Consider the following 22,850-nt stretch of genomic DNA (forward strand, 5'->3'; position numbering starts at 1 on the left):
GAAGCTGCATCAGCAAGGTCTTTCACCAATTTTGAATAACTTTTTGTATAATCTGTTGTCCGAGAAATACATGTATTTCGCGCATGGTGATTTGTCGACATTACGATTCAGTTACATGGGTCTTCCTCAGGGCTCATGCTTAAGCCCCCTTTTATACAACTTTTACGTAAACAACATTGATGAATGTATCAACACATCTTGCACGCTAAGACAACTTGCCGACGACAGCGTTGTGTCTATTATAGGACCCAAAGCTGCCGATCTCCAAGGACCATTGCAAGATACCCTCGACAACTTGTCGACATGGGCTCTTCAAATGGGTATCGAGTTCTCTACGGAGAAAACTGAGCTGGTTGTATTTTCAAGGAAGCGAGAACCAGCACAACTACAGCTTCAACTAGGGGGTGAAACCATAGCTCAGGTCTTCACATTTAAATATCTCGGGGTCTGGTTCGATTCCAAAGGCAACTGGGGATGTCACATTAGGTATCTGAAACAAAAATGCCAGCAGAGAATCAATTTTCTTCGCACAATAACCGGAACTTGGTGGGGTGCAAACCCAGGAGACCTGATCAGGCTGTACCAAACAACGATATTGTCCGTAATGGAATATGGATGCTTCTGCTTCCGATCCGCCGCGAACACCCATTTCATTAAACTGGAAAGAATTCAGTATCGTTGTTTGCGTATTGCCTTAGGTTGCATGCAGTCGACTCATACGATGAGTCTCGAAGTGCTTGCGGGCGTCTTACCGTTGAAAAATCGATTATGGGATCTCTCATATCGATTGCTTATCCGATGCGATATCTTGAATCCGATGGTGATTGAAAACTTCGAAAGGCTTGTCGAGCTCAATTCTCAGACCCGTTTTATGTCCTTGTATTTTGATTACATGGCTCAGAATATTAATCCTTCTTCGTTTGTTTCCAACCGTGCTCATTTCTTGGATACTTCTGATTCTACTGTGTTTTTCGACACATCCATGAGAGAAGAAATTCATGGAATTCCGGATCACGTGCGCCCTCAAGTGGCCCCAAATATTTTCTATAATAAACTGTCAACTGTGAAAAGGTGTTTTACACTGACGGATCAAACATCGACAGGTCCACAGGCTTCGGCATCTTCAATCAAAACATCACCGCTTCTTACAAACTCAGTGATCCGGCTTCAGTTTACGTCGCAGAATTAGCTGCTATTCAGTACACCCTCGAGATCATTGAAACCATGCCCAAAGACCATTACTTCATTGTCACGGACAGTCTAAGTTCAATAGAAGCTCTCCGGGCAATGAAGCCAGGAAAGTATCCCCCATATTTCCTGGGGAAAATACGGGAACATTTGAGAACTTTATCTGAACGGTCTTATTTAATATCGTTAGTCTGGGTCCCTTCGCATTGTTCCATTCCGGGCAATGAAAAGGCAGACTCATTGGCTAAAGTGGGCGCATTGGAAGGTGATATTTATGAAAGACCAATCTGCTTCAATGAATTTTTCAGTATCTCTCGTCAGAAAACTCTCGAAAGTTGGCAAACTTCATGGAGCAATGGCGAACTGGGACGATGGCTGCATTCCATTATCCCTAGGGTATCGACGAAACCTTGGTTCAGGGGGATGAACGTGAGTCGCGATTTCATTCGTGTTCTGTCGCGGCTCATGTCAAATCACTACACCTTCAACGCACATCTCCGGCGTGTTGGGCTTGCGGAGAGCGGTCTCTGCACCTGTGGCGACGGTTATCAGGACATCGAGCATGTCGTGTGGTCGTGCGTAGAGTATCGTGACGCCAGGTCGAAGCTACTGGAATCCCTTAGGGCCCGAGGTAGACCGCCTGAGGTTCCGGTTCGGGATGTGTTGGCGAGTCGGGATAGTTTATATATGCTTCTCATATACCAGTACCTTAAACACATTGATATACAAGTGTAATGTGTTTATCCTCGTTCAGAAAGTATAAACTCCACCTACAGGTTCGACACTAACATCCGCCCGATTCTCTCGATCCCCGTCCCTGTCCACCATCTTCATTGGAACTAACAAGATCTTTTTTTTTGTCACTAACTTTTTCGTTCCCCCTTCCCTGTCTCTTCACCATCTCGATGGCAACTAATTAGATCTCTATCGTTTTCAGACATTTTGTCCCCACATCCCCTGTTTTACCCCGTTTCCACAATATTTATTTTTTTTTTCTTCATCTCTTCCGTAACATCACCATCATCGTCCAGGGAAGACCGCTCCAGTCGAAAACCAGCATGCGGGCCACCCGCCAGGCCTTCGTAGCCTGGGGGTGTTTTCCGCGGACCCACACGGACCGAAGGATGCGGCCAACATGGATATTTGCAATCGCCATATGGAAGACCCATATGCAATATCCAATTCACCGGCATTACATAATGATACTATTCTAGTTTTAATATAGTCGTAATTAAGATTAGTAAATATCCTTGGCATCTTAGAGCTTAAACAGTGTGCCTTAAAATTATATTATAATATTGAATAAAAAAAAAAAAAAAGTGCCGCTGTATGGATTTATATGTATCAATTATTCAGTGAACAGATATGAGCTCTGTGTTTCAGTTAAGTAACCGATGTGGTTGTGATCTTATGTTTCTCTGTTCAAGTCGCGCTGCTGCTATCGATCTTTTGTTTTTTATTTCGTTCGTTTCAAGTCACGTAAATTTCAAATCACACAATTTTACATGTTTTTGAATAAAAATTATACGACGCCTCATTTATGTGCATCTTATAAGATGTAAAATCATTTTTTAGAACTGTGCAGATAAATCTTACGTGCTTAAGATTAAATTCTAATTTAAAGAAGATCTTGGTTAACCTGACATAACTGTTTACAAATTGAAAAGGTGATGGTAGTTTATACCGAAGAAAGTTTTTGATTTTATTCAAGTTTGAAAAAAAGAAACTTGACAGAATCTTCTAGTTATGTTTTTGAAAATATAAGTAATATGAAAAAGGCATCATTACACCACTAGGTTTTTCTTTAATTTTCACATATTACCCTGTAACTCCGAAATTCGGTTCCTGATGAAATTCAATAACAAGCTATGGGACCATAAGACCTTTCATTTGAATCTAAGTTGGTGCAAATTGGTTCGGCCACCTCTAAAAAAATGATTGCGGTGATGGCGATACCAAAAACCTGTTTTAATCCACCTACTGGTGTAATTATGCCTTTCTCATACCAATCATACTATCATATATAGTATTGTAGTATTCTACAAAATAATTTTCTTCTATTCTTGAAAGAACAACTAAAAACGGTTTGTTTGACCGTCTACTGATAAAAACTATCAATTGGAGAAAATTTGAGGTCGATTTAGAAAATTTTTCACGGGTTTTCGCCCTTTTTTCAATGATGGTATAAAATTTTTAACCCACTTTATTCTATATTTCCGGATCCGGAAGTCTTCTTGGTAAGGAGATTTATCAGATTTATCAGAAACCAAAGAATAAAGAACGCAACAGCTGTTTCAACGAATTGTATTTAGCCATGAACTAAAAAGACCTGCAAATTGATTTTGCGTATTTTTGCACTGTCACTTTCAAATAAAATATTCGTGGAAATTGAAATATTTAACACTTATCACCCTATTATCCCGGAATCCGTTGTTAGATTCAGATAAAATTCAATTGAAAATTCAGTTAAACCGTTATAATACTTTTCGTTTGAATTGAAATTTATGCAAATTAGCCAAGCAATTATTGTGAAAAATTTGTCAAATATTTTGACACACACCTGCACGAACATTTTGCCATCTAGACTAATTCAAATGATGTAGGGCAGTTAAACCAATAGTCGTCTCATTAGTCAGGACATCACAGTATTTATCCGATTACTCGGTCTTCAGCATACATACGGAGCCATTATCTTCGCCAATGCAGTCCTAACAATCAAAATTAGTGTGAAAATGAACTATACTCCTGTTATGAAAACGTGAAAATCGTAGCAGAATGCATATATTTTCTTCTTATTTTTTGAACCCATGCACGGTAGCGAAAAATGGATCAAAAACGCTACGACTTTTTGGAGGCATGTTACTGCTGACCACAAAGCATTTTTTGGTGTAAAATGCTATCATGTTCATTTTACCTCAAGGTCCCTTTTGTCGTGAATACGATTTACTTTACTATGAGGCGCCTTTTACAAATTTCCCTTCTGAGAGAGTAATAAGTTTTTGATCGTGAATATCTCTTACTGTATCTAACGTATCAACATAATTTTTGCTACATGCCATCAGAAACATCTTCATCAATTTATGATAACATTTTCAGTTGTATGACATAATCACAAATAATTCAAAATTAAAGTGTTCTAAAATTTTTGGTATAAACGGGTATCAAAGAAGAAAAGTCATGACGTCTTTCTCGTATCTGGGTAGTTATAAAACGTTAACACTTGATATATTTCGTTCAGCTCAGTTTCAAGTATCAAGAATTCAGTTCGATATTTCATCACTTGCGTTCGGTATTTAATACCTTCAAAGAAGATCGATTGCGTCATCCTGCTGCTTACTGTTTGTATTTTTCAAACTCTAGAGAAGGGGAAAGCTTGCATAATTCACATAATCTATTCACTAACTGATATTCGGAAGTGTACCAGTTTAATTCCTATTCAAGTCATCCAGTTATGTCTCTGACATTACTCACCCTTCTATTGACTAAAATTACGTAGAAAGAACTAAAAATTAAATTACAAATAACTTCAGTGGCCGCATGAATCAAGTTATATCGTTTCACACCAATGTTGATAGGAGCCCTGGCCTGGAGCTATTCCTAAGTCGCCCTTCCAAATAATCCTTACAAGATTTTTTTAGCTTGAAAATAAGTTATAATTTGCGCCCTCACTACGATTATTCAATGTATTTAAAATACTTTCATCCTGCGCCCTGGAATTAATTATATGGGCGTCCTTCTCAATTCTCTTTCCGTGATTCTGCGCCCTAGAATCATTCCTATTGCGCCCTTCCAAATTATCCTTACAAGATGTTATTTATTTAGCTTGAAAATAAGTAATTATTGACGCCCTCAGAAGGATATTTCACTATAATCAAGATTACTTTCACCCTGCACCCTGGGAGCAATTATATGGGCACCTTTTTTAATTGTATCATTATTTCTTTTGCACCCTTCAGGTTACTTGAATCAGTCATTATCAAAATTTCCAAAAACAAATTTTCTCCGTTGCAGTTTCAAGAGCTGGTTAGTCACTGACTAACTGTGACTAACCGCAACTACAGCACTGCGTTTCCAGCAAGTTTCTTTTTTTAAATTTCACATTGGAAAATAGTCGTTGGAGGCTAAATCTGGTGAATATGGTGGATGCGGTAGTAATCTAATTTCCTATCATGGAAATTAACCATCGTAAACGATATATTATTTTCGATCAACAGTGAGAAAACGCGACACAATTTTTTTTCAAATTCAAAAGCTCATGCAAAAATGTGTTTATACTTTCATTTGATATCTTTACGATGTTAGCTATCTACTGAAATTCCACTTTTCCATAGAGATGAAACAAACTTTTGAGACGATTTCCGGAATAATAGTCTCATTTGGACGGCAACGTTTAAATTGAGTATAATATCGTAGTTACAGTGTTAATGACAGATGAGGAGCTAGGAGCACAGTCTGCGTTAGGGTTATCAAGCCATTTCTTTGCTAGTGCGGTATCCTTTGCCATAAAAACTGTGTTTTATCATCACACGTAATTCTTTTTTCTCCAATGTTTCTAATTATAAAAGTACACTAATACACTAATGAACCGATATCATGAAAGTTTCACAGATGGCATCTGACCAAATTCTGGAAAACCGGTCATTTCACCGAAAGCCATTTCATCAAAAGTCGTTTCACCGAAAAGGTCATTTAGTCAAAAGGATTTTTGAATTGAAAGTTTTGTATAGAGCATAAATATCGCTCGAAAAAAAACGACCCTACATACAATGAAGTAGCACAAGGGCAGAGAAGTCCCCGGCCTAGAGAACTCGTTTTTTTTTGGTTCACAATGACCTTAATTTATCAACGTAATCTCCATTAAGAGCAACGAAATTGTTCCAGCGCTGCAGTAACATTTCAATACCACTTTTGTAGAACGATTTATCTAGTTTTTACCCACACCGGAGCTTTATTGTTACATGACAGAAGAGCAGGGCTAATAGAAATAGCTAAATACAGAATTGTGATGCTGATTATTTAATTTCAGATTTGCATATTTCAACGAATGAAACTATCGTAATGCTACGCGGAACTTATTTCTGTTGTTCCGATGGGAAAAGTTGTGAAATTTTCTTCAATAAAGACTGTCCCAGAAAGTATGGACGCACTTTGATTTCGCTGTAAATAATTCACAAGTGTTAGATATTCAAATTTTATTCGATATACTGATAATATTAGACTACAACGGGAGCGGGTCATTGCGCCGAAAGCCATTTCGCCGAAGGTCGTTTCGCCGAATGCTATTTCGCCGAAAGTCGTTTCGCCGAATAGGTCATTTCGCCGAAAGTCGTTTCGCCGAAAGGGTCATTTCGAATACATCAAATTATTTTTTATGCCTCCTGTATAACTGATGTGGCGCAGCCACATAACCGAAGACAAGATGGCTCGGCGGCATAAAGCCGCCGAGGCGACGCCGGCTGAGTTGGCCGCCGACCCGCCGTCGGAAGCGGCGGCCTCTTGCATACAAACCTGTAACCTCCTCGTTTGCCCGGTCTACTCAAAGCTAGGTTTCTTTGCTTTAGTTAGGTCCGAACGAGCGGTAGCGAGGTCGGACAGCACACGAATCAAATCGATGTGGCGAAGCCGCATTAAATTTTTTTGCCTTTCTCTATAGAAAGGTATTAGAATTGCTGGAAAAACCGACTTTCGAACGGAGCCTCGGAGACCCATAGTGTTATATACCATTCGACTCAGTTCGTCGAGATCGGAAAATGTCTGTGTGTGTGTGTGTGTGTGTATGTATGTGTGTGTGTATGTATGTGCACTTTTCGAAGATATTTGAACGCGCTCAATTTTCTCAGAGATGGCTCAACCGATTTGAACAAACTTGGGCTCGTTTGAAAGCTACTGTCGGGCCATTGATCAAGTTCGAAGATCAAATGGCTGTGACTTTTGGTTCCGGAGATATGATTGTATAAGTGACGTAACCGACAAAAAGCGTTGTATTTGAACGCGCTCAATTTTCTCAGAGATGGCTGATCCGATTTTAACAAACTTGGGCTCGTTTGAAAGCTAATATCGAGCCGTTGATCAGGTTCGAAGATCAAATGGTTGTGACTTTTGGTTCCAGATATATGATGGTATAAGTGACGTAACCGACAAAACACGTTGATTTTTACCGCTCTTGTATATATAAGGGTGCCAAAATTTTGGGATCAACTCTATTTTCGTAAAGTTCTAGTGCTCAAATGTTTAAGCACCTCGAAAAAAGCCTTCATGCAAAATTTGACCTAAATTGGACATGCTTAAGGGGTGCTGCCCGGTGGTAAAGGTTTGACAATTATCGATCTTGAAAAAGCACCATAGGGGGGAGTACATGAAATTTCCAAAATCGAAAATTTTTTTTGATGCCAAAACTCTTAAAACTGCATAAAACATCGAAATTTAGTGTCATCTCAAAAAAAAATTTTTTTGAAAAAATCAACTTTCTGGGACTTGGAAAAAATTTCATAAGTCCCAAAAAGTCGATTTTATCAAAAAACATTTTTTTCGAGATGACACAAAATCTCGACGTTTCATGCAATTCTAAGCCTTTTGGCATCAAAAATTTTTTTTCGATTTCGAAAATTTCATGTACTCCCCCCTATGGTGATTTTTAAAGATATATGAAAATTCCACTAAGTGGACTAAGAAGGGTTTTTAGATTAGCATCACTGATTACATATAGGCAACGCAAATGTCAAGCACTAATTTGGAAAAATGATGCTGACTGTGTGACATAAACACTGAAGCATGCTTTTGTGAACTACTCGAATCAATCTGAATCAATTAGTTTCGAAATTAGTATCCGAAATTATTTAATAAAATTATGAAATACATTTTCATGAGACTGTTATGGAAGAAGAGAAAGGCATTATCACACCACTAGGTGGATTAAGAAGGGTTTTTATTTAGTAAACGGAAAATACCACATACATATGCTTGGTAGATACCCATGAAATTGCTTTGATGATTAGTAGTCAACAAGTTTCTTTGGGTTCATTGAGGTTCATTGAGGTTCATGAATCAATCTTTATTCAAGAAGTACAATTGTAGGTCAACAAAACGGGCTTTAACGTTATTATCTTTAATTTGTCTTTATTTTAAATCGATTCATATTACGATTTTAACCGTTGTGCACTCGAAAAAAAAAACACCTTTAACCACCCGAATGGGTACCCGGGTACCCATTTTTTTAAATCGCTGTAAGTTGAGCATTTTTCAACCGATTGAAGTAATTTTAGCACTGTTGGATTCAGGAACTTAAGCTCTTTGGGATTGGTACCCATAAAGATGGACATGGTGCTCCTGGTTCCCAGGAACCCGGATATCCTAAATGAGTTCCGACATCGAGGCATTTATACACGGATTTCACGTATTTTTGTAATCTTATCTAAGAATTGCTATATGAAATCAAGTGCTATGCTGAGTTGTTATGTTTATATATTTCAGGGGGCATCCGTTATGTACGTAACATAAAATTTTTAATTTTTCTACCACTCCTTTCCCCCTTTGTCGAGCATTTCTCAATCTTTTCACCATGTATTGTCACGTATTTTTGAAACCTCTCCCCCCTAAACGCGTGACGTACTTTATGTATGTTCCCTTATATACTTCACTTTCTTATCTTCAGTTTGAAAATTATTATGTACTTCAGGCCTATTGCGAGGAGCACGCAATACAATTTTTAATTCTGGCAACAAACATTTCGAAACATCACGAAGTTACTTCCCAAACAGTTTCGTTCTCATTTATATTTCCTTTTTTTCGTTCTATGAGAGTAAGTCCAGAATAGGCCAACTACCCTTTAGATGACGTCATTTTTCTACAAAAGGTTCATTTTGGTACGGCCTTTCTCAAATAGCTGGTTTGGAAAAGTTTCAAATTAGTAAATGACATTTATGGTGGAAAACACAAGTGTCGGAACATTCTACGGAAATCCGGATTAACGGGAACCAGAAGAACCTACTACAGCAATATACACGGCCATCGAAAAGTGGATAAATTTCTGAATTTACCCGTACTGAAAAAATTCAAATCGGATGGAATTTGCCTTAGTTACAAGCATTTTTATTTGTGGGTACCCGGGTACCCATTCGGGTGTTTACGTAATAAAAAAATTTGAGCCCCCCCATTCGACCCCCCTTACTGTAAAATGAAAAGTCAAAGCATGAGAAGTTATGGTCCAACTAGTTCTTGGAATTGACCGAATTGCAGAATCTTAGTTTAAACCTAACTCAGAAATTTCTTATTTTGAAATTCGAAAAGGTACCCGGGTACCCATTCGAGTGCATAAGGGTTAAGACATTTGTAGGAATCGGCGAAACGACCCTTTCGGCGAAATGGCTTTCGGGGGGAACTCACACTGCGATCGTCCCGTAGCAAAACTCACACTGCGATCGTCCCGCAGCAAAACTGCTCAACAGAAGGACCCGTTGTTGTTGTTTTTTTTGCGTTTTGGTTTGAGAAACGGAGCACCGGAGTGCTGGGTATAGTTCCATTGTCTTGACGTAGATGGCGGTCTGCGCACTCGATGAAACTCCGTTCATAGATTATCATAGACTAAAGCTAGCAAACGTGCAACAGGTTCTATTTATAGAACCGATTGATTTTTGTGTTTGTACTATTTGTTTCGTTATTTAAACAACGTTTACGTAGTAAACGTGATATTGACAATAATCTTACACCTTCTTCCATTCGTTTCGTGAAAGAGTTAAAGAAAATATTCAAACAGAGAAAATTTGACACTCTCGTGTTGTGAGATTTTAAAAATGCTATACCCATGTTGTACCCAGAATTCATACCGATGGACGACAAACCATTTCTAGAGAATACGTTTTGTGAATACCCGTGCCACGGAAGAAATAAATGTTCAAATTGGCAAGCGATTTGCAGTAGCGAACAAAAAAACTTTACAATTCTTTACAAAATGCCTACAAACTTGAATTTCCAAGAGAAAAAATCGAGAAGAACGGAAACGTGACTCCGGGAGGCATCAGAGATGAAGGAACGGCGGAATAAAGATCTTCGCATCCGAGTTCAAGCTCTGCAAGCTCCATTCACAACACACAATTAATGACTCTATTTTCCATTGATTGAACCTAATCAGCCAGTTTATTTGCTGCAATATTCTAGTAGATTCAAATGTCTGTAGCTTGGCGGAAAAAAAAACAAGTTTGATGTGGCTTGAACTCACTACTAGCTCGGTACCATCCGAGTGAACACGAAACTAAATAAAAAAAAAATTACGATCGTGAAAATTTAATTTATCGAAAGTAAAACATAACAAAGTGCTTAATTAGTGTTCTCGACTTACCGCGACGTGAAATGGACTCCACACCACACGTACCTCGAGTCGGGGTCGTCGCAAGTACTTGATTAAGCCTCTATAAAGCAACTCGTACGCCGGCAGCCCGAAATGAGCCGTTCTTTTTGCCTAGCTTCAGAGCACCATTAAAAATGATGAATATTCATCTATACGGATGCATCCTTTTGCTGGCCTCAACTGCCGCAGTAACTGACCTGTAATCTATATATCTCGCATTCTACCTCCGCTTCGCCATTCAGCAGTCGGCGCAAAAGTGAAGGGGTATCCTTTTTTTTGCCAAGCGCAAGACCACTTTCGCTCCTCATTTGGAGCGCACTGCTCAGGCATCTTCCAAAGGGGCAAACGACGACGACGACGAGGACGATGATGATGATGCAAAATGATGCATGTACATTTCGTGGGTCTTACCCGGTATTGTTTCCCTCTCCGGTTTGAGCCCTGAGCAGCGCCGAAGACGACGACGAAGACAACGCAATCGCCTTGTCTGAGCATAAAGTTCATATCTTTTAATGCGATCCACAATTCGGGAGCTCCGCCCTGCGGGAACACTAAAAACTATAATCATATTATGCTTATTGTATATGCTTCTTTTCTGTGTTTTTGTTTTGTTTTTGTTGTTGTTGCGCTCACTCCATCCGATCTCTGGTGATGGCTGGGGCAGCGATCGTTTTGCATGCACCTTACCAGTTGCATCCGAAGAATTTTTGCTGTTACTTTTTATTCCGTACACCGTGCAACACATCAGTGCATCAGTCGGCGAGAGTCGGAGAGTCGGAAGGCCAGGTTGGTTGGTTCATTCAAAAACAGTGCATTTCCATCGAATCATCGGACTTTATGCTTGCAAAGGAGGCAGTCTCCGGCACAGGACGATCGGTGATCGGGTGGTAGTGGTAGTAGTGGTGGTCCCGCAGCCTCGTGCATCATTCTTCTCTCTAGCGGTTTGAGACATTTGTTTTTGCTTATGCGAAACAAACCGTCATTCATCCTGCGGGTTAGCTTGGTAAAGTTTTGGAATCTGACTGCCACCTAATCAAGGCATTCGAAATCTTTCGATATGCGAGATATTACATACATGAATTATCCTTCCGAGATGTTGAATCACATCAGCAGGAAAATTATTGACAGCATAAGTAGGCGTTGAAATAAATGCATAAGCATAGCAATCAGTATCAATAATTTTCAATATCCATTCACACGCTGCTCAAACAATTCAGCTTACGAAAATGGTATGCCTGCTTTGATTTGAAAAAGTCAAAGAATGAAGTTATCCCCACACATCCAAATATTCACGTTCGGCTACATTCATAGTTAGCAATGGATATTTGAATTTGAATAACGTCGTGAATGAAACAAATTGCAATGAAAATTTTCACTTTTCTGTTGGATTTTTTTTTTGCAAGATATTGAACGAACTACCATTTGATGGTGCATTCATTAGGATTCGCAATGTTCAAATGAGATGTGAAAACTTTTAAGTTAGTTAAAAACAAACTTCAATAAATTTTATGAAGACATGAATGGTTGCGTTTTGTTGCGATTGCTGATTTGTTCTAAGTCATACGGAGTAAGTGACGTACAGTTCAAGCAATTATTTGTCTTTTTAAAATGCTAGTACTGTTTGTTCCGATCATCTGCATCCGTAATAGGATATCCCCGTCACGTTCAAGAAGAAATTTCACGAAAGAAGGAGAATTTGAGGAATATCAGCAATGCTTTTGAAATACCGGGAGGCAACTTTGAGAAACTGTTTCGAATGTCTTAATGTTTGTTTAGGAGTTTATTAACTTGTTATATCAATCTTTTACCGCGATTCTTCTAAAAGATGAAAGAACTGCAACAATTCATTTATAAGTTCTTACGACGTTGATATAGTTTGACTCAGATAATACTTTATTATAAACAAAAATATATAATATATTTTAGGATCTGTTACCTGAGCGATAAAAAAAAATCATCACTTTTGCGATTTTTTTTCCAAAATTAACAAAATAAATTCAAATATTTTGCATGATAACAAGCATCATTCGAACAACATTTTGTAATTTTTTCGTGAAAAAATATTGAGAAACAGACTAATCAGAATTGAACAAATGAACGCAGCATATTTAGAGAAGAAGGTTTTCTAGACCCCAAATTTTCTGTTTGATTTTTTTTTTAAATTTTTTAAAGTTTTGGTGGTTGCTCAAAGTGAAAACTATGATTTTTAACGGAAAAACTCGCCATTTTGTAGCTGTTAAATCTCCCCAAAGTAACAAACAACGAAAAGGAAAACGTTGGGGTCTGGTTTTTTATATGTAGAAAGTGTGTGAAAAATTTGAAAGTAGTTTTTGAATGACGATGGACACGGACTTTCAAAACCTGCTTTCGAGGAAAACGCGTTTAAAGGTTTTTGTCTATAAAATCAATGGAAACAATTAATTACTCCAGGGAGCCCGTAGGGTCTAATATTTTCAAAAATCATATTTTTTCTTTTATAATTTATTATAATGAAACATTTCAAGAATGTTTTGTCAAGTTTTGAAGTCAATCGAAGTAGAATGAGATAGCCATAGATAAAGGTCCATAACTTGCAGAGTTTCGTTCCAATAGGCTTGAAAATTTCACAGAAAGTTCTTCAAATGACTTACTCTACGAAAATATGAAGAAAATAATAAATGTTTTTTCAAAAGTGTTTCACCCCCCCCCCCCCTTAAACATGATCAATTTCCTAATAGTAGCTTTCAAACGAACCTAAGCTTGTTGAAATTTTTGAAAAATGCAAACACACAGGCATTTTCCGATCTCGTCGAACTAAGTTGAATGGTATATAACACTATGGGTCTCCGAGGTTCCGTTCGTAAGTCGGGTTTTCCAGCAATTCTAATACCTTTCTAAATAGAAAGGCAAAAAGTTTCCCGAAAAACTTTCAAACAATTTTCTTAAAAACAATGTTTTTATCACGGAACGACCGAAATTAGCTCTGCGCCTAATTCGTATTACTGTTTTTGAATTAGTTGATTTTAACAACAAAGTTTCCAAAATAACTATAAAATTAGTTAAAATTGAGAATTTACTGTGCTGAATAAAACTTTTATTTTTAGAGAATTTGTTTAGTTGGCGAATATCCTGTACACAAACCAGCAATATTTCAATCCAGTACGAAATTTTCATTGACAACTAATTTTGTTATTAAAATCAGAAAATTTGGTTTTATTTATCTATCACAATCATTGCTAAAGTACAGAACAAAGAAAACAAAAATTAAATTGATTTTATTAACAAGTTTATGAGTCAAAAACTCATGAGAAGTGTCAAAGCAAAACAATCCATTAAAAAGCTAAAAAGGATTGTCTTGTTGAAACCAAATTGTTGCAAATTGTTTAGATATTTTTCGCATGTGTTACGATATATCCACATATAAATTTCTAAACCCATATGTAAAAATGATGTAAACTGTTAGTGGAAAGTGTATTTATACAGAATTTGTGCGCATTTGAAACGATTGTGCGTAATAATGTTTTTGCACGGAACAGTGAAGTGAGTTTCCAATGTTGCACTCTAATTGTATATGTCAAATGATGTTTTTTGTATCTACCAACCTTCCGGGCTGCGCTGTCCGGTGTACTGCTTGTATTCGGTTTTAGTTTTCCGAGTTCTCAAAGTTTTCAGTGAGAGAGTCGATTTCGCGAAGTCGAATGAAGAAAACAGCGATTTAGGAAAAAAAATTCAAAAAGAAGTTCATGTTTCGTCTATGTCTTTTTCTCCAATACAACAACGTATTTATATCTGACAATAAAGAAAAGACAATCGCGACTGAAATTTTTTTCGGTAGTAATGTGTCATCTAGTGGCTAGTAGTTATTACGGTGTTAACATTTTCTCGGTGACAGAGCGCCATATATCTGTAAATTGCAGAAACCAATTCAACCATTTATGTTGGTTGAAACCAACGTTTCATTTCTCTAATTCAACTAAAAAATTAGTTGAAGTGTGCCTTAGCTAAGAAATGACAGCACGTTTAATTGGTTAATTCAACTAAAAAATAGCCATTTTAACAAATAATTTATTATTATTAAGGGAATTAGAATTAAAAAGTCTGAATTAGCAAAAGTAAGATTTTTTTAGTTGTCTCAAAAAATAACTAACTAAAATCAGAAAATCAACTATTTTTTTCGCTAAAATGCTGATTTCGGTCTTTCCGTGTAGGAATAAATGAATCTGAGCAATGAAATATTATTCTTCAATGAAAAAGCCCATAGGAAGCTGCTTCCTAAAAGCAGTTATTTTCGAGATATATGAGGAACTGAATCGAGAAAATGGATATTTCATGAGAATACGCCCTTTTTAAAATTGTTCTGAATTCTGCAACACCAAATTTATTAAATTCTCATGAAATTTTGAAAAAATTATTCTTTGACATCAAGACGATGCGAGTAGCTGTTTTCGATATATTTTGAAAACACAATAGAGAAAAAATTACTGGTTTATAAAAATTCAGGTTCAAGAAGGGAAGTAACCGTCATATTGAAAAAAATACCTACTTTTAGGTATAAAAATTCACCAATGTTATAAAACATTACCTACACCCAACTATAAAAGCACATTTTTGAAATACAAAGCGTCAGGGTGAAAACTAGCAACAACGAATTACAGTATTCAGTGATTGTGATTTAATGATGGAAAATATGATTGTTGTAGACCTTTTCGTGATTATAGAAAACCTTGTTTGTCTAAACGTCGTAAAGTAACAGATAGTATGATTAAACACTTTGCTTTCAAGCAGTGCGCAATTACTGTGAATACTACAAGGCGTATTTACGACTCATTTCGATTATATTCATATCGACCTGTGTCTGTTGAAAAAACACAGTAACTAGTTTCCAGCGATAACGGAATGCCAGATTATACGATAGCTACATCTAGATATGATTTAGAAGAAATACCATCAGCAGCTTCACTCGTCTCAGCATTCTCTAAATTCAGCGGAATCTAGCGGATGATTTGGGGAATCAAAATGTCGAGATATTTAAAAATAAGGTATTGCTGGAGTTAATGTATCTCCTATAGCAGTTAGAGAACTCAGATCTGACCACAATCGTCAAGAACAGTATTGCAAAATCGTTGAAGGTATCAGAAAACAATTATTCGACCATCCACCACAAAATGAATTTGAAGAATTTCACACAGTGAAAGCAAAGGCTGCAGCATTCGACGAAATCACAAGTCGAACAAATCTTGTCAACACCTTCTCAGATTACAATGAGACCTTCCTGAGCAAGTGTTGGATGGATGATTTTTACAAAATCAATCCATTTGTCGAAAAAAAAACATAATGAAAGAGTTCCTAATCGAATCCTACACCAATCGATTTAAAATAATAAGCGGCTCAAGTGTTACGTTCCCCTAGTTAGTTGGATATTTTTGCAACGCTTACTTGTCCAGTACTGATACTATTTGCAACCTGACGGACCACTAGCAAGGTAGAATATTTTGCGAAATCTCCTCACAAATTGAGCTTCATTGGGCTGCTGGAGGGCTAGAATATTCCAGTTAGTTTAGTTTTCGTTAAAGTATTCTTTTAAGAAACTGTTTTTTCTTGAATATTGCTATGATTGGTAGGAAAAATAATTAACTCTTTTGCGCAAAGTTTCTCTAAATTCAAAAATGATGTTTCTATGTCAATCGACTTTACATTTCTGAAACCGTTTTTTTTTTCAATCCAGTGTAGGATGCTATTGAGAATTGTTTCTTTTTTTATTAAAAAAATCCGACTAGTTTTGTAAAAATCAATAGTAGAAGTCATTTTTGTAGGATTTTTTTTATAAAAAATTGGTAAAATATTTTGATCATTTGGAAAGTACAGCTAAAATCAATTTTGGGAAAACAAAATATACAGGGTTTTTTTTGTGATTTCATTTTTCATTAAAATGTCGCTCGAAATGTGTCAACATCTTCACTAAATACAGAAAAAAAATTGCACAATCTCCGTAAAAAACTTTTTTTTTCCAAAATATGTAGACAAATGCAAGTTTTGTTTTTGATTAAGTCACTGTCAATGTATCATCATGCTTTAATTCTATGCGATTCTCAGTTAACGGACGAAAGTTAACGAAATTTATTCCGCGGCTTATTTAAAAAAAAGTTGCTTGATTTAGAAGGAATCCTTATGCATGTGAACAAAAACTGATTTATTTTTATGAAATTTAAGAGGGTCACCAAACTTGCAAAAGTTTCTAATCTAAATTTTGGGTTATGTTATTTTAAATCGTCTGTTTTTTAGAATTTACCAGTCTAGAGTTTAAACAGAATATAAGTTTTGTTCTGTGCGAAATCCATAATCATGTTGCCAAGCCCGAGTAGAAAAGCATACCAGAACGAATATTCCTTTCTAGAGCAGCTTTGAACGGATAATCATTTTTTGTAGTGTTTGGCAAGCAATTTGAATGGGAGGATAAATCGTGCCCTTGAAGATGATTCTTATAGCTTATTTGAAAAAAAAAAAACGCACAGCTGTTTCATAAAGATTGTCCCGGAAAGTATGGACGCACTTTGATTTCGCTGTAAATAATTCACAAGTGTAAGATATTCAAATTTTATTCGATATACTGATAATATTAGACTACAATAACAGAATATTATTCTCAACATTTGCTACTTAGCCATTGTAGACTAGCTGGCGCACCTTCTTGCGAACGTTCCTCATTTAATTCCGTGCAGAATTCTTGGCGACAAATTTTGACACTTTTTTCCAATATTTTTCGAACTGTTGAATGGTTTCTGCTGCCGAGACATGTTTCCTAAGATGTGCCTTCGTTAATGCCCAAAATTCTTCAATTGGTCGAAGTTGTGGGCAATTTGGTGGATTCATGTCTTTTGGGACGAAAGTGACATTTTTGGTAGTATACCATTCTACCGTTGATTTCGAGTAGTGGCAAGAAGCAAGATCTAACCAGAAGACAACAGGATCCTTGTGGCTTCGAATCATGGGTAGAAGTCGTTTTTGTAAACATTCCTTGATGTATATTTCGCTGTTCATTGAAGCAGTGGTGATGAAGGGCTTCAAAATCTTACCGCAGCTACAAATTGCTTGCCAGACCATAGCTTTCTTACCAAATTTTTCGACTTCAATCGATGTCTCGGACTGGTTTAACAGTTGCCCTTCTCGCACCGTATAATTTTGACCCTTCAAGTCTGTCTTAAAAGGCTTATCAAATGATCGAAGTACTGAAGAAATTGAAAATGAACTAAAAGAATTGCTTGGTTTTGCCCCTTCCCAAGTAATACTCATGAAAAAATAGCGAACGTTACTTCTAAACCACGCTCTGGAATTTCCCATGAACTTTACCTAATACACTTCAATCGAAGTGACGTAAACAATTTGAAAACTTTAGAAAAAGTACGTTTCATTTCCCACATTAAAATTCATTGGGAACATTATAAACGGCATAATCGTATTGCAAACTTAACGCAATGTCGTCGTTGCCAAGGCTTCGGCCATGGAACCAAAACTTGTCATATGGATATATGGTGTTTGAATTGTGGTAAATCTTATTCGAAAGACGTTTGTCCAATGAATGAAACCACTGATAAATTTTCATGCTCAAATTGCGATGGAAATCATAAATCCAATTATTTGAAATATCCTGTCAGGGAAAAAAATTTAAACGCTCGTTCGCTTAGACAACAAGTCAAATCAACGACCTTAAATTTACATAACATACCTGAAAATAAAAAACCGTTACAAATGCCACACCTAATTCTTTTAAGGCACTTATTTGTTCGAATTTAAAACAAAAAACAGGTACGCCTGCGAATTCGTCCTCTAACGAAAACAATTTATTGACAGGCTGATCGACGTCGTCATCATTTTCTTCTAATGACAGTTACGCTTTGGTAACAGGTAGAAAACTACAACTTAATTCTTCTAATGTAAATAATCAAAACACAGGAACGCCTTGCAGTTCATCTTCTAACGAAAATAATTTATTAATAGGTAGATCGGCCAAATCATCTTCTTCTAATGGCAGTTCTGATGGCATTCTATCTACAAATATTGCTTCAATGCCATTCGCTTTTTTACACGAAGCCGATTTAAGCGATATAACTGAAAATAAAATGATCTACCTACAGGATCAACCTTCTCAAATGATCATCCGAATGAATTCGAATTCATCACTTTTTGAAGCATTTCAAATCGGATGACAATTTGCAAGGAATATTATAATGAATTTAAAATTTAACAGTGATGTTAAATAATTATTTGAATATTATAAATTGGAATGCTCGATCTTTAAAATCGAGTGAAGGTGTATGTCTTATATGATATTGGTGAGTTCATTTGCCGAACTTCATTTAATGTGTCATTGGCAAAAAATTATACAATTGAGAGCGGTTACTGAATCCTTGTACAGAAAATTTCAACCTTTGAGAAGATTTTGAAAAACAAAAATTTCCAAATAACATTCGAAACGAGCCAATTAATCACGGCACGCAAAGAGTTACAGTGAAGAATCTCCAATAGTACTGTAATCAATACTTTGTAATGCTTGTTTTAACTGAATAAGCATAAAAAAATTGAGAAGATTTTTGAACTATACATCAAGCAAAAGTTCCAAGCTAGACAAAAAGCTTAAAGTTTATAAAATATTAGAAGAGGATAAGGATGGTCGAAGATTTCATTGAACCGATTTCACTGGACAAACTTCTAATAATCTATTTTTGAGGAACTGAAACTAAAAGTTTGGAAAATAGAAAAAAGTAATATTTTAAAATCTCGTGTTTCCTATTCTGAATCACAAAAAAAAAAAAACTTCGCGAATTGACGACGGCAGTGCCTCCGTAGGAATCCCTGCCTGCAGTCAATTTTGTTATTATTCATGCGCACTTCCCTTGCAGTCATCTTCTTTCCACGCTGCACTTATGAAATAAAGATTTTTCCTGCCCTCTTCCCATTAATCCTATCTCGGGCAATGAAGCCTTAACAACTGGTCCACCTTCACGTTCCGTCCCATCCCGTCCCGTTCCCGTTCGCGTCTAGTCCATGTTCAACGGGTTCGCTCAGTGCCCGCCACTAATATGCAGATATAGCTCAAGATATAATTTTTCGTAATTTAATTTCGTCTCTTTCGCTCCACCGGTGTTGTTTGTTGTCCGAGGAACCGAACACGACGAGCGGCGTTTTCCGGGCCTCTATTGGAAACATTGGCCGAAGGCTTAACTCCCGTTCCGCAGGCCACAAATAAATTGCTTCCAGCCATCAGCCATGAGCCGTGTATCCTCTCTCTCTTTCTCTCTCTCTCTGCCCATCCACCTCCGGGCGATTCTCACGGATTTTGCACTCGATGAGGGGGTTGAACCACGATTCATTTCATACTTTGCATACTACCCCGCCGCCCCACCCACCCCACACCGAATGGAGCTTTTCTCAACCGAACTGGACTTCTGGATCAGTAAAGCCTTGCAAAAGGCTCTGTTGTGTGTATCGGTGTAATTTGCAATCATATTTTTACCCACAATAGATGGTTTGTGGTCCTGCGCGGTCCCCCCCCCCCTGCCCTCCTCAAACCGAGCGGGTGCATTTACAGTGCGAAAGATTAATACGAAATGCATATTGGCTGGACGGGTTCCATTCGGGCTGAGATCAGGGACGACGACCGGCGAGCTTTCTCAGAGTAGGAAAAAAAAACATGCTACAAGGAGGATGATTGCCGTGTGGATTCGTAATTCCATCATCATCAATTTTATCTCGACTCTTCGCACTACAACAACAGAGGAGGCTATGCGCGAAAATCGACCCATTCACCATTGCCGTTTGTTGGTTACCATGGTGGCGTTTGGTATCAGCTAACTATCCATTGAACCCGTCGACTACGACGACGATGATGATGATGATGATGATGAAGGGGGGTTTCCGTGCGGTCGGGAGTAGCTACAGTACTTTTTATTATAATAATGAAAAACCGAGACGTGTTTTATGCAAAATTATAATCATAAAATTAAATAAGAATACAAGATTAATCTGAACGATACGCGATTGTCCATGGCAAACCCATGGGAGGACGATTTGTGGTGAGTGCGTGGAGTTATGCTGATGCCCAAGCCGTCGTTGTTGTTGTTCTCAGATTGACCGTGACTGGTTTTTCGGTTTCATCGGAATGATCGCTGATGAAATTGGCACGATCATCGCGGTTCATGTTTGGGAAATGGTTGATCAACGTTTAATGATACACTTGACTAAACCAAACTGTGTGAACCGGCTTGGATGTAAATTGTCTAAGGATTCACGATAAATCAAATCAGCGAGAACACAGAGAATTAGTACAGTTGTTTTGTTTTCGAAAATCCTTTCTCGCATAGCTAGCAATAAGCAAGCCTACAGTAGAATAATGCATAATTTTTAATTTCTTTAGCTCCGCCTTTTCGCATGCTAACATATAGTGACACGATCATTTAAGTATAACCTTTTAATGCGGTGATTTCGATAATTTGCTATGGATTATTTGGCCAGCGGGGAGACTTTATGACAAGTCGTTTTTTTCGTGTTTTGCACCAAATAAATGGCAATTATACACGGCGACCCTCAGCTGATCCGTCGCATTCCGGGAAACTGCACTCAATATTGATTTATTTCGAACAAGTTTGGTTCATTTCAGAACCCGAAATGTTATCGAAAGAACTCATTCTATTTTTTTCATTTATCATAATTATTGTGATATCAGAACAATTTTGTTCTAATCGAAAAATTCGGTTTCTCTCTTTCTAAAGCCTACAGGCACGTATACAGTAGGGGGTTATATTATGTAAACTCTTCTCGACAAATTTTGTGTCAATTCGATCACATGTTGGGAAAACCCTATCTGATTTGAATGATACTTTTTGGACATGTAGAGTATGTTTTAAAAAGTTACTTTGCATACTTTATTTTTCCAAAATTGATCCAGACTGTCTTTTTGGAAAAAGCCTAACATTTTCAATCAATTTTTCTTAAAGAGTTTTTGTCGAAAATGATCAACCCTACAGAAAAGTGTTATACTAGTAATTTTAATAAAATTACTCTAATTTTCCAATAAAAAAAACTAAAAAAACCCTATTGTGTCCTACACTGAAAAAAAGGATTATAACAATTTATAATCGATTTACAAAACAAAACTATTATTGATTTTGATGACATTTTGTCCAAAGATAAGTGATTAAGTTCACTACTAATCAAACTTCTTATCCAAACTGAGTTTTTTCCCCAGTGTATTTTTAGTAAAAACTAAACTAAACTGAGAATCACAATCATCCCAGATTTCAATGAATCTCAATTTGTGAGAAAATTTCACCGAAAACCCTGTTGCTAGTTACCCGATATTTGCAGAAAGTATCAGCAGGGTCATTTCGCCGATAGGGTATTTTCATCGAATTCTTCATTAGTCTTAATTTAGTGATTGGAATTGATAAAAGAAGACAAATAGAAAATGATTATTCCCGTTTTGTTGACGTACAATCGTACCTTTGAAATGATCCAGTGACTTGAATGAATTCTTGTAGGTTTATTCAAGATCCTCAGAACAGAATTCCCAAAAAAAAACTTGTTGACTTTATTGGGGAGCGGGTCATTTCACCGAAAGTCGTTTCGCCGAAAGTCGTTTCGCCGAAAGAGTCATTTCGCCGAAAAGAACATTACGCCGAAAGGTTATTTTCGAATACATCTTTTTGCCTTTCTCTATAGAAAGGTATTAGAATTGCTGGAAAAACCGACTTTCGAACGGAGCCTCGGAGACCCATAGTGTTATATACCATTCGACTTAGTTCGACGAGATCGGGAAATGTCTGTGTGTATGTGTGTGTGTGTGTGTGTGTGTGTGTGTGCACTTTTAGAACATATTTGAACGCGCTCAATTTTCTCAGAGATGGCTGAACCGATTTTAACAAACTTGGGCTCGTTTGAAAGCTACTGTCGGGCCATTGATCAAGTTCGAAGATCAAATGGTTGTGACTTTTGGTTCCAGATATATGATGGTATAAGTGACGTAACCGACAAAACACATTGATTTTTACCGCTCTTATATATATATGGGTGCCAAAATTTTAGGATCACCTCTATTTTCGTTGAGTTCTAGTGCTCAAAAGTTTAAGCACCTCGAAAAAAGCCTTCATGCAAAATTTGACCTAAATCGGACATGCGTAAGGGGTGCTGCCCGGTGGTAAAGGTTTGACAATTTTCGACCTTGAAAAAGCACCATAGGGGGGAGTACATGAAATTTCCAAAATCGAAATTTTTTTTGATGCCGAAACTCTTAAAACTGCATGAAACATCGAAATTTAGTGTTATCTCGAAAAAAAATTTTTATGAA

General features: G+C 37.1%; 1 protein-coding gene across 3 annotated transcripts in view; it reads left to right on the plus strand.

Annotated features, from left to right (window-relative positions):
• LOC131432048 (protein nubbin-like) overlaps positions 1-22,850 on the plus strand; it is a 330,150-nt gene that overhangs the window by 83,685 nt on the left and 223,615 nt on the right. The window lies entirely within an intron of this gene.

This window comes from Malaya genurostris, chromosome 2 (assembly GCF_030247185.1).
Source record: "Malaya genurostris strain Urasoe2022 chromosome 2, Malgen_1.1, whole genome shotgun sequence".
Lineage (NCBI taxonomy): Eukaryota > Metazoa > Arthropoda > Insecta > Diptera > Culicidae > Malaya > Malaya genurostris.